Below are 13,060 nucleotides of genomic sequence, written 5' to 3'. Positions count from 1 at the left end.
GGTGCCTCTGTGGCGATTAGAGTATCATTACAAGCAGATTAGTTGGAGGATCATCCAAGAGGTTACACTAAAGGCAGCTGTTCTGTGTGGGGTGGTCCGGTGGGCCTGAGAACTAAAAGTCATACTCATAAAGACACAACTTTATACGTATAAACATCACTTAAAGTGTGAGAAAAAATCAAACCATGCTAACAGCTCAGATAGATGTGTTTTGTCTGGTACTAAGACATGTAGTGGGCAGGCGGAGGAGGCCATACTGGCTTCAAACTAACCTCTGTGGAGGAGTTAAGTGTCTGTATAGTCACCACTACGATTCATGCAAAACTGTAACCAATCCTGCTGTCCTGGGAATACTGGGAAACCACTGCCCCAGTGTGCAGTGTATGTGTGCATGTGAAGAGGAACGTGAGAAAGTATGGTGGAACCCCAAATATTCAGTGTAAAACACAATAAAGACACATTTAGATAGAGGAGTCAGACTCACCAGACCAGTGACCATAGTGGCTACTCAAGCATACATACAGAGGCCTGATGGTAGTTTTTCAGTTTAGAGTCTGACTAGTTAGCATTAGCTGCCTAAGCTACAGACAGGCTGAACAAGGTAGAATCTGCACTTTGATTTGTCAACTACCATTAACCAGATAAAACAACTGAACAAAATATCATACAGTCTATCAGCTCAGCCCAGCTGGTAACCAGGCTGGTCGTTAAAATCGTGGTGAACATATTGATATAAATGCTAATGCTAGTTTACTAAAGACTTTCAGTTTAGCTCAGCATGCTGTGGGAAGCTAGTTAGCCACATATAGTAATGGTTTCTGGGGGTAGATATGCACAAAGGAAAAGTCAAAGATATTCAGCTTTCTGTACGACGTCAAAATAAACCCATAACTTTAAACCGTATAACTTTTACAGGTGGATCTTAAATTCTCTGAACTTATGAATACACATGTGCAAAGCCTCAATTTTTATGTTCTTATTTCATGACATGCTGCTAACAAGGTGATTAACTGGAAAAAATAAACAAACAAAAGATGTATCTAAGTCATAAATCAACCACGAAACGGTTCATGGCAACCTGTATGTAAACAGTTGTCTTCATCATACTCTTCACATTTTAACATCATGAGACCAAACAGCTTCTAACAAATATGTTAATAAAAGTTTTTGCCGTGCTATACCCAGCATCGTTGCTAGATTTTGTTTCAATAAATTGTTGGAGATGAAGGAATTACCACTGCATTGTTCCATTTCAAGATGATTACTCTTAACTTTTTTGTGAGTATGTTACAAAAGTTTTTTGAAGTTAATTTAAAAAGGACAATTGCACATTAATGGACATAGGTAGGAATGCAGATGTGAAACAGAGATAGCCAAGCAAGTAATCAACAACTTATGGTACCTTGGAAGGTCACAGTTCAGCTAACAAAGTACAATTAGTTATCGTATTTTTGGTTTTGAAAACCATCACATGGTGTCAAACTCCAGTCCTTGATTTCCTGCAGGTTTTTATTGTTTCCCTGCGACAGCACACCTGATTCAAATCAATTAGATCCTGCAGCTTCTTTTCAACCTATTCATTCATTTCACAGGTGTGTTGAGGCATAGAGACAACAAAACCTGCAGGGTACTGGCCTTCAAAGACTGGACTTTGACACCTGTAAGAAGTCATTCCCTTAAAAACTCTGTCCTGCCGGCTTAGACTTGCATTTACACAGTTTTCTTTTGTCACCTCTGTAACCTCTGTACACTCCTTACTTCGGAGAGCAACCATTGTGGCTTTTCTGAATATCTTTCCTGTCCTTGAGCAAGGCTCCAACATCGGTCTGTCACACACACATTGTGTGTGTGATTGAGAGGAAAAGATGAATAACATCCTTATATATGACATCACTATGTCGACCTTGTAAGAAGTCAAGTATGCTGCTATTCATGACAGCTAATCACCAATCTGTTGTTTGGCAACAGCAACAAAAATGCAAACGTCATGGAACAAATTAGATGACATGATTCAGTGAAAACTCATAAAAAAAGGACTTGAAGCCATGGATGGTGAATGTGTCAAGCATGAGTCATGTTGTATAGTTTTTGTAAAAAAGCATTAATGCACACACACACAAACTTTCTTTTTAGCATACACCAGTCAACATTCATGCAATTCACCAGGTTTAAATATGGATTAGCCACCTTCTCTCACACATACACATCTCAGAGTGCCTTTATGAGTCCCTATGGATGCAATCCCTTTATTAGTGGCCAGTAGCCCCTTGGCTGCCTTTAAACCTGGCAGCGTCTGCCTCGGTCCTGGTGAGAGTGGCGAGCCATCTATAAATGTGATGATTGTTGCCCTGTGTTTTCCCCCACGCTGTGTAAAAAAAAAAAAAAACAGCCAATGACCCGCCTACCTCCCACCCTGGCACCAGACTTAACATCCCTCTGGCCCCGGGACGGCTCTCGCAGCAGAGCTGTAAGCTCAAGTCGCCGACACTTAACTGTAATCTCAGCGAAGTTATTTGGATTTCAATAAAAATAACAGCCTCTGAATCTTTCACCCAAATTACAGGGTTGAGTGTAGGGCAGACTCGAGTGAGTTGGGGCAAATGGAAGGGGTCTTTAGGAGTAAAATAAGAGATGGGAGCAACATAGGAGGAGGAGAGGTTGTTTAAGGTATGATTCGAACCCTGAGTTACAGCCGCAAACTGACCGCTAATGGACCAAACTCACACTCCTCTATGATTTGTGAGGAGAGAGGGGTTGTTCATTTCTACCCCCCAACCGAACTCTCTGTCCCTGCTCTGAAGCCAAAACCTTGCAACACAACTGTTTACTTTCTCCAGTTGCTTCCTCATCCTCCGACACAGTCAGTTCAAATATCTTGCTCTTAATCCCCAAAAGAGAAGTGAGATGATTCATGCAGTGTTAAAACATGGATCTTTACTCACAGCCACCCAACTCTGAGAAGAATGACTTTTTCCCATATGAAATTAATGTTTAGAGCCTTGAGTCCTCTAAAATTAATCAAATCAAAGTCTCAAAAAGGGAATATCAAATTTGGTGTTGAGGTCTTAAAAATGTACGTTCCCATGTGCAGCAAATCGCTGGAAGTGAAGTCAGGCTAATAGATTAGTGTGATTTGGACTTTACTTGAAAGATACTGGCAACAGGCCGGTATGTGATTTGGACCTAATAGTAATAGTTTTGGCTATGACAAATGCAAAAGGAGAACCAAGATCTGGAAACAATGGAAATTACTGCAACAGCAGGGCAGAAAGTATGCAGGGAATTGAACCGGTTAGCTGCAAGCAAGCTAGGTCAGCCATGTTTTTTTCTTCTAAGCTACTTTTTAAGACTAAAAGGGAGTAAGTAATTGTAGACTTTCTCTGGTATGTGGAATCCAAACTAACGTTTGATTTTAATACCCAGTACCAGCGAATTAAAAGTTTCCACCAGTTTTTCACAAAACCATTCCATCACGATATTAACCTTCATACAAAATCATATATTTCACTGTCCAGAAGCAAATAATAATTATTGCTTCACTTTTAGAATATCAAATCCAGGCAAGGGCTTTTGGATGCTAAGAGTCTCAGTGGCCATAACCAAATCTTACTTTGTGTGGAAATGTTCTGCAACAACCAAAGCCAACACAATGGTCCTAGCGCCATAAGAGTAAGTCAGTTAATAAGTTAAAATCTTCTTTCTGGAAATAAAATCATTCATTCACCGCTTAATCCAATTTAGGGTTGCGGGGAACTGGAGCCTATCCCAGCAGTCTTTGGGTGAAAGGCAGGGTACATCCTGGACAGCTCGCCAGTCCATTGCAGGGCCACACAGAAACAAACAACCACTCACACCAAGGGGCACTTTAGAGTACCCAATTAACCTGCATGTCTTTGGACAGTGGGAGGAAGCCGGACTACCTGAAGAGAACTCACAAATACACAGGGAGAACATACAAACTCCACACAGAAAGGCCACTGACCAAACTTCGCCCCAGCCAAGGATTGAACCAGCAACCTTCTTGCTGTGAGGCCACAGTGCTAACCACCATGCAGCCAAAATAAAAACATGTCTCTACTAATAGCTAATTCTGCTAAGAGTTCACTGACTCACAGTGAGTCAGATAAATTGTACCAGAGTTCATTGCAAATTAACTAAAACTGTTGTGAAAAGAGCCTCAGTGGAAATCCTTGTAGGTGTCGTATTAGCTGCATTTCATTTGCATTCAACATGACATTCACACAAAGCTGAGTGACAGGGGTTTGGGAGAATTTCCAGCAAACCAGCAAAACCCCCTTTTTTAAAGAACAAGTATGTGAATTTTTCACACAATTTGAAGATTTTGGAAAGCTGCTCTCCCTCCAACGAAAATAAGTTTAAGCAACCACTTACTCCAGCGTCATGCTGGGGCTGCAGCAGTATAAGGCTCCCAGCAGAATGTTTGATGGCTGGGTGGAGGTCTGATTCCTTGGACGTAAGGTTTGCCAAGAGAAATCATTTCAGCACCTCAATAGAGAGACAAAATATCAGATGAGGCTAAACTGTAATGGTCCCTGAGAGGTTTCTGGGTTAAAGGAGGCATCCAGTGGTCATAAGACATAAAATTATCTGAAAGGAAGCAGATAAGTGATGTGAGAGAAGAAATTTATTCAGCCTGTGACACCATCTCTCTTCTTTCTGTCACCATCTGTCAAGGAGTCAGCAACTTAGCACAACCAGCTGTTTCTTGGGTTTTTTTCTGTTTTTTTGGCACCCCTCCTCCAATCTCTCCTCCGTCAGCACTCCCACCATCCAAACATCCACCCCACCTTCCCTCCACAGTGAAGCCACATAGCCCACCTGAAACCCACATCACACACACATGCACTTACAGGAAGGGTGGAGGAAATAAGAACACACACGATTGGTCTTCAGCAGCGTAGGAGGTCAGCGGTAATTCGATTTGGCTCTATGTTAAAACATGGTGGCTGTCTGCTTATGACTGAGGTTGGTGCCCCCCCCCCCCCCCCCCCCCCCCCCCTCCCTTCCCAGATTTGAGGTGAGAGTACGCACACACATAGACACACAAACAAACGGTCCAATTAGGTGTTGACATGAGAAGAGGCGCTAAGAGCCGTTTCCTGGCGTTTACAGAGCAAACAGCTACATTCAATAAGTCCCGAATAGTGTTTCTTTCAGCTTCTCTCTTCATATCACTCACTAACTCACCACCCAAGCCTTAAATAGAATCTCTTTATATCTAAATATTTTCCCTCTCCCTCACAGAGGAGATGATGGAATGATTCCTGAAATTATAAACCAGTCAAAATAAGTCAATGGAAAGAAGTCTGTGCCGTGTATGTGAGCATGAATGTGCTGCTCTTTCCTCATATCTGATATTTGGACCTTTCTTGCATTTCCAAATGCCTTTTTTCTGCTTTTGTGCACCACTTTTCGAAGCTCTATTCATGCTCATTCTTTCACTCTCTGTAACTAACATAACCACAAAAAGCATCTTTGTTCCTGGTCTATCTGGAGAGGGCCGAGAGATAAACAAGCATTCTTCTGCAGGAGATGAAAGAGAGCCCGAGTGATTTTGAGGGAACTGGAGAATGTAAGGGTGGAGTGGGGGTGGAGAGGGGCTGATAGTGAGATCTGATCCTAATTATGTGGGCGAGATGAAGGCTCACATTTGAAAGGGGAGGAGGAGGCGTCTTCTGCAGACACCCAGAGAAATTCTTTCAGACAGAAGGATGATGCAGTTGTTAATCAGGATTTAATCACCACTTCAAATCACGTATTTGGGTTTAAGTCGAATATATTAAGCTTGATCCCAGCAGATGATTAGATTACTTACTGTGAAGACTGGAAAGGAAGAAAACGTTGAATTGCTTCTCACGAAAAAACAGAAAAGAAAAAAAGCCACCAAAAAAAAGGAAAAAAAGACACAGCTGGTCAGCAGGTGACGCAACTCAGTCAGTGGAAACTTGGCGAGATGCAAGAGTTTTGTTGAAAGACAAAACTCAAACTACATTGTGTAAACGGCTGATGGAATGGCTGAACAAAGCTAGAACATTGGATAATTTATCTTTACTTGTCTTTTACCCTGTTGTAAACGTAGGCAAATGATTTAGAAAACCTCGTCAAGTTGAAGCTTTAGCTAACACAAGGAAGAGAAATGCTTCTCCATCTTTGGGAAATGTTGAAATTGTTGGAATATTTTGGCGTTATGACGTATACTCACAAACCTCTGTCAGTTTACAACAGCCTGTCTTGGTGTTTAAAGCAGCCATTCAATGGCATGCGTGTGTGTGAGAGGCTGTTTGTGTTTGTGTGTTGGGGGAGGTGGAGGTGATTAGTGATAAGACTGGAATATCTCAGCAGTGTTTTCTTTAAGAGTCAGAGATTCTGGTTGTGGTCCAGAGCAGCTGAGAGTCATCTGCAACATCAGAGTTCAGGGAGGAAAGTGTATGGGGGGGGGTTGCAGGAAATGGGGACAAAAAATCAGTTGGAAGAAAATTTCAGGAACATGATTTACCTTCAGTTTGGAGTGTCCGATCCTGTCAGATAAATTCTGACATTTTGGGTAGAAGATTAAGATCAGTGATCCTGGTTGGGTAAAGTAATTTAATGTAATATCCCCTGATGGAAGCAAGACTGTGTTTGTTTTGCTACATTCATGGCATAAGCATAGTAAAATAAACCCCTGCAGGGCAAAGAGGCAAGAAAATGAGACTGCATATGAAAACAAGAAGACAGAACGTTTTCCTGCATCCAACCACAACACTTTCTTTTGTCTATTAGTGGAAAAAGTTCATTTTATACTGTGTTTGTCATCCAGATCATATTAAACAAGAAATCTACACAACCTGTGGAGCAATTTTGGACCAGCTTTGAAGGGTATAAAAACTGTTGTGTTCTTCTCTTTTTGAAATATGAACCCTAATGTAGTCTGGATGCCAAAAGAAAATCACAAGATGTCCCTTTTTCACAAATAGCAGAAAAGTTTCACATCTCAGAAACTGTGTGATAATGCATCTATGCGCTCTGTAGAATAATTGAATCCAGATTTAATGACTCTTAAGTATTATGGTTTTGAACAGAACCTGGTGTACTGTGGCCAGTGTCCCAAAAGAAGCAGTGCAATAGCCAGTTATGCATATACAAGTTGAAAGCTGGGTGGGGGGGTTGGACCCTACCTTAAATACGTCAGGGTCCATCTTGGGGTCAATACAATACACACCGGTGTATTGATGGAAGTCACCGGTTAACTTAAAATGTGATGAAAGGGGTCGGTATGGAGATAACTCCACACAGAGAGACCACAGCCGTGGTACAAGTCCAGGAACCCCCCTGCTGGAAGAGCTGACTTATTCCATGATGTTCATACCCAATTATTCAGTATATACTGCTGGATTTTGTGTCATTTTTTAACACAAATGGACAGATGTGCACGCGACTAATGCAGAGCCCTTAGAGTTTATGCAACCTTTAAATCAAATGTTGATTGGCAGAAAGTTCACTCAGACAAGAAAGCTCCAACAGAAACTGGCTTTGTAGCTAATTTTTACCTCATGAGCAGAAATGCCATCACCTGTTACATTTTCTGGTGGCAATCCATACTTTTAATGTGGGCTTCCTCCATGTGAATAATGAACTCTTTTTTTGGGGGGAGGGGACAGGACAAAACAAAACAAAACAGGGTTGGTTCAGTCCGGCAAGGTTTGGTCAGTGGCCTTTCTGTATGGAGTTTGCATGTTCTCCCATGCAAAGACATGCATGTTAGGTTAACTGGTCACTCCAAAATTGCCCGTAGGAGTAAGTGTGAGCATGAGTGGTTGTTTGTCTCTGTGTGGCCCTGTGATGGACTGGCAAGCTCCAGGTGTACCCCTGCCCCAAAGACTGCTAGGATAGGCTCCAGCTTCCCAGCGACCCAGAATTGGATTAAGCGGTTGGGAAGATGATGACTAAAACATACTCTGATACTCTGAACATTGCCTAGATGTGGCAGCGGAACGCTAACAAACAGTTGGACGTTTCCAAAAGCTGCTGCACTATGCAGAGGCTATGTTCCAGCTCGGACAGGACAGTGTTAATCACACCACCATGGAAAACATGTGACATGTATGTCATAATCATTGACTGTATATAAAAGATGGACGGAGTCTCTGTGATGTCATCCCGTAGGTTCCTGAAGAGCTGAACTGAACCTCATTGGGTGGTTCCCACCATTACCATGTTGGCATAGTAACATGTGTCGTCTCTCCAAGAAAATACAAAAATGGGCAAAGAGGCAGAACTTAGAGGGGGACTGTGAGCGTGGGAGTGAATGATTGACATCTATCAAACTCCAACATGCCTGTAGCTAAGAGCTATCTGAGCTAACCCTGAGCTAACCTGGGGGCAAACCAGCAAACGGAGGTAGGCAGGCTAAAGCTCAATCATGCTGTTAACGGCTGAAAACCGTGGTTGTGCCTTCTTACAGTGGGATATCAGGTACCTACCAATCAAAATGACACACTCCCATTTATGCATAATTGCATGATGAAATTGGTTATAGATGATTCATTAAAAACAAAAAAAATCACTCCCACGACAGATGTCATGAAGAATTTCTGTCCCAGGCTGTAAACATGTTTATTTCTGCTGTAAAGTTGGCATTTTTAACATGGGAGTCTATGGGGATTCGCTCTGTTTTGGAGCCCCTAGTGGATGAGGAGGGAACTGCGATTTTTGCCACTTCCTTTTAGACTTTACCTTTAATCGCTGGAGGTTGCCGCTTGGTCATAATTTAAGGGTAAAATATGTGAGATGTCAAGTTGTTGTTCTGGTAGAAGCCACCATATATGTCGTCTCAATATTATGATGTGCAAACTGTAAAATGTGTTCTTTTCAGACAGTAGTCATGAATTTTGAACATCTAACCTTTAACACCTGACAGCGAGTGTGTGATATGGCAAGATTTGGTGTCAATCCAATACCAGTGAATAAATGGTATCAGCATTGTCAATTCCAATTCTAATACATTTTAATAGGCCTGATAAAAATACTACTTTATCCTCCTTCTTGATGAAGATTATGATAGTTCTCTATTCTTACATTAAAGAATCATTAAGTTATCACAGTAGTATTGATCAATTGCTATACCATAGTTGGCATCAATATTATCGATGTTTGAATTAATCCGTGCACCACTACCCATCATTTTTTAACTCCTTCAATCAGTCATGAAAGAAAATGTCTTTTCAGGCCTTTTCAAACCCCTGTTACTGTGCTCCCAAGTCTATTTTTTTTGTTGAAGTCAGCAGCTTCCAGTATCACTCTGAGAGTTAGCATCTTCATGTTTTTTTAATAAAAAATGCAATAACAAGTGCAATTAAAAAAAATAGATAAATTGCAATAGGGAACTAAAATGTACAGGAAATGTAGGTACTGCATACAGGAAGGATTTAGACACTGAGTGTAATGCTTGCTCCAAAAGTTCAGAAAATCATTTCAAGTTGGATTTTTTGTACAAAATATTCAAGATTTGTTTCATTAAGATTGCTATTTTTCTGTCTGTTGTTCAGGTTACAGTAGAAGACTGTAATGCTCCAACTTCCTATCAGCTTACATTATCAGAGGATGAAATGAAGGAGACAGGCCTTAACCTGCACTCACTCCCTGCATGAACTCTGATCAGGTTAAACATGTTCAATGACTGATCTTTTAATAAATTACTTGTAAGCACTGTAGGGAAACAGAGACTCATCTAGATTTTTGCTACATTATATAGGTTCATATGTATTGTTATCTATACCAGCAGGCCTGGTTTTGCACTCAGAGAGAATCATTAAACTTATCTGACTGATCTGAGGAGCTTTTTTCCCCACAAAAGGAAAAAAAAAGAAATCACTTTTAAAAAGTCACAATACCCACCGCCTTGTATGAACAGACCTAAACATGCTCCCTGACACATCTTAATGTTCCTTTGCAGGCAGAATAAACACAACTAAACCCCAGATTGATTTTGGCTTCTAACCAACAGTTTAAGAAAGCAGGATCTAAAGCGGTGGTATTTTCCTATTCCTATACTTCCCCCTCTCTTTACATGCTCTGCTGCTTTTCATTCTCTCAGATGGTGATTGCTGTCTGTTTGCAGGAGCTCAGTGATAGTTCCCTGGTGAATCGGGGGGCCGTGATACTTTACAGATGTGTATGCCTGTGTCTGTGTGCTTTTAATCTGCATGTGTGCGCATCAGCAACAGTTTCCACTCATCTATTATTATTGGATTTAAGGCTTGGCCTATCAGAAGAAATCTCTTGAAATGTTGCTGCAGGTTACATCTCACCACAACAACTGCAATCATGAGGTATGCGCATGCATTTGTTTGTGTTTCCCCGCATTCAGGCTTTCGTTGCAAACCAGCGTTCTCTTCCTGGCAAGCAAAAAGCAGGCCTCAACAGGCCTACATTTATTAACCAAACCAATCCTTTGGAAATCCCATGTAATCCTCCATAAGTCGTCTATAACCCATTTATAAACTCTCCAAAAAGTTTACCTCATGCTTTTGCCTCATCAAGTATCTGCATTTCCAACCACCACAGACAAAAGATGGTAAACGCCCACCGCTCAATAATCAAAGGCAGGCCGATTGAACGGCGAGCAGACTTAGAGGCAGCCAGCACTCGTCATTTGTGTCACTTTGTTACAAAAGACGGGAACTGCCATTGTTACGCAAGTATGGTTTCTCTCTTTTTTGTGCATCATTGGGTTTGGTGAGCATCTGTCCTACGTATTACGTATTTATAGCAGATATGTTTGGTTTTCAAGTGCTGTACATCCTAATTAAACATCTCCACATTAGTCTAATTTGTCCAAAGGACATTGTTTGTAATTTTTTTTTTTTTTTTTTTTTTTTAAAGAAGAGACATTCTTTTGTCAGTGCGTTCAAACATAACATAATTGTTCTTTTTCTAATCTGAATGGGACTTCCACACCAGAGAAGGATGGCAGCCAGCTTGAACCCTTTTCAAAGTTTTTTCTTACTTTAGATAGATGGAAAATAGCTTTATGTTATTTATTATTTATTATTTAAGATCACAGTTAATGCATTTCTTGACATTGTGTTAACACACACATACATACATACATACATACATACTCCAGACTGGGAAAATGTCTAAACATTTATACAGATGTTCTGATTCTGCAATTCTTAGCTTTGTTCAATGTTATATGTCATGTTGTGTACTTTTAAAGCTGCATTTACCTCATTATTAAAGTTGGTGAGGACCAGAATATTTTCATACTATGCCAGGGTCTCCTTTTTTGAATGACTGTTTATTTAAAGATTTGGGCCCAGGTATGGATCCCTGAGGCATTACACAAGAAAGTGTTGCCCTGTTAAACACTGAAATAGTTACTGACAAAAAAAATGTTCTGTACCTTTTTTACATTGCACATGAATGTAAATGGAAATCCTAAAAAGCCGCTCAAACCAGCTGGTATAAAAATGTTTTCTTCAGATTCTGTTATTTTTACTAACAATTTAAGCTCCCACAGCACTAAATGCATGTAAAGGAGCAAAAAACATTTCCAGACACTGACTTTTTATTCTCACAACTTAACAAAGCAGATTTTTTTTAACAATTTAAGCCTAACTGTAAGGTACATGTATAGTACACAACAGAATCTGTATCTTTATGTGGTGACTTAAAGAACAGGAGTGTTACACTTGACCTTAGTCATGGTCCAGTTGGATCTGTGTATTTACCTAAGGACTGAATGTCTCTCAGCACCTTAACTCACCTTCAGCTTCACAAACAAACTCTGCCTGGTTGCACACGTTCAGATCCGTTAAAAGTGTTGCAATCAGTAACAGCATGTCACTCACACAAAAGTAGGATTTTGAACACGCCCATATGGATGTCTTTGCTTTTCATGTGGGTCTGGGAAAAGACGCCTTTGGCTCAACACCAACAGACAAGCAAGTCCAGTTCAAGTCAAACAGTATGAAACACATATTTGGCAGGCCCTGTGTCGACCCTTTTGAGAGGGTCAGTTTCCCCCTGTTGCAGTAAAGAGCAAGTTTGGAGCAAATCCCGTCTGCTTTAAGCATGCCTGACATGTGTAAATCTCAATTCTTCAGTGATTGAACTTTTATTGGTGGCTTTTTCAATCCAAACTAAAGCCAGGATCAAATAAAGTGTCAGTCTCAGTTTCACTTGAGAGTACATTCCTCATGCCAAACAGGTCAACCAGAACTAGCTTCGGTTATAACATCTTCTTGTCTGAATAGAGCCGTAACTGAGGACTTGCGGGCTCCCTGTGACCAGTGTTGAATTTCAAACACTCAGCAGTCATAAACTATTTCTTTCCACGACTCAACACTGGCGGTCTCTTAGGAGGCGACTTAAGACAGGACAAAAGTCCAAGATGTGCACCTGATTTCTTTCAAAGCACCATGGTTAGAGGAATGGTCGTCGTTTTAACTTAAGTGCATTACTGTCTTTATTTGAAGAGACTACAGGGAGCTTCTGATGTATGCTGGCACTCCAGCAGAGCACAGCAATGAGAAACAGACGGGACTTGGGGTAGAGTGAAGGTAAATAAAAAATAAAAAGGAAGAGAAGGGCACAAAGAAAAGAATTAATTTCTGACAAGATTTCATGGTTGTGTACAACCGATAAAAATGCTTCATGCTTAACAAAGCGCTGTAGCAGCCAGAAGCAGAATAAAATGACAGAATGAACTTAAGTTACAGCACGAAAAAGAAAGAAAAACTGAAAAATGTGAGTAAAGCAACAGAGCAAAAGGCTTTTAAATCAAGCTCAGCTATGCTGTAACTCATTTAGTTGGCTCAGTGGCTGCTTTGACAGCTCTCGCTTGGAAGATACCAGAGAACTTGGAGTTCAGTTTAATTTCCAATGGGTGGATCTGCACCCAAGGGGGACACATTCATGTCCCAGTCTCCCTTATAGGTTTGATTTCCTGCTGTCCAAGCAAAATGAATGGAGTGTGAAAAGACCATCTGGAAAAATGAGAGGTGATCCAGGAGAGGAAGGGAAAGGACACAGGAGGAAAGATGCAAAGTAAAAA

The sequence above is a fragment of the Telmatherina bonti genome (assembly GCF_933228915.1).
Source record: "Telmatherina bonti genome assembly, chromosome: 11".
Lineage (NCBI taxonomy): Eukaryota > Metazoa > Chordata > Actinopteri > Atheriniformes > Telmatherinidae > Telmatherina > Telmatherina bonti.
This window is presented reverse-complemented; position numbering follows the sequence as displayed.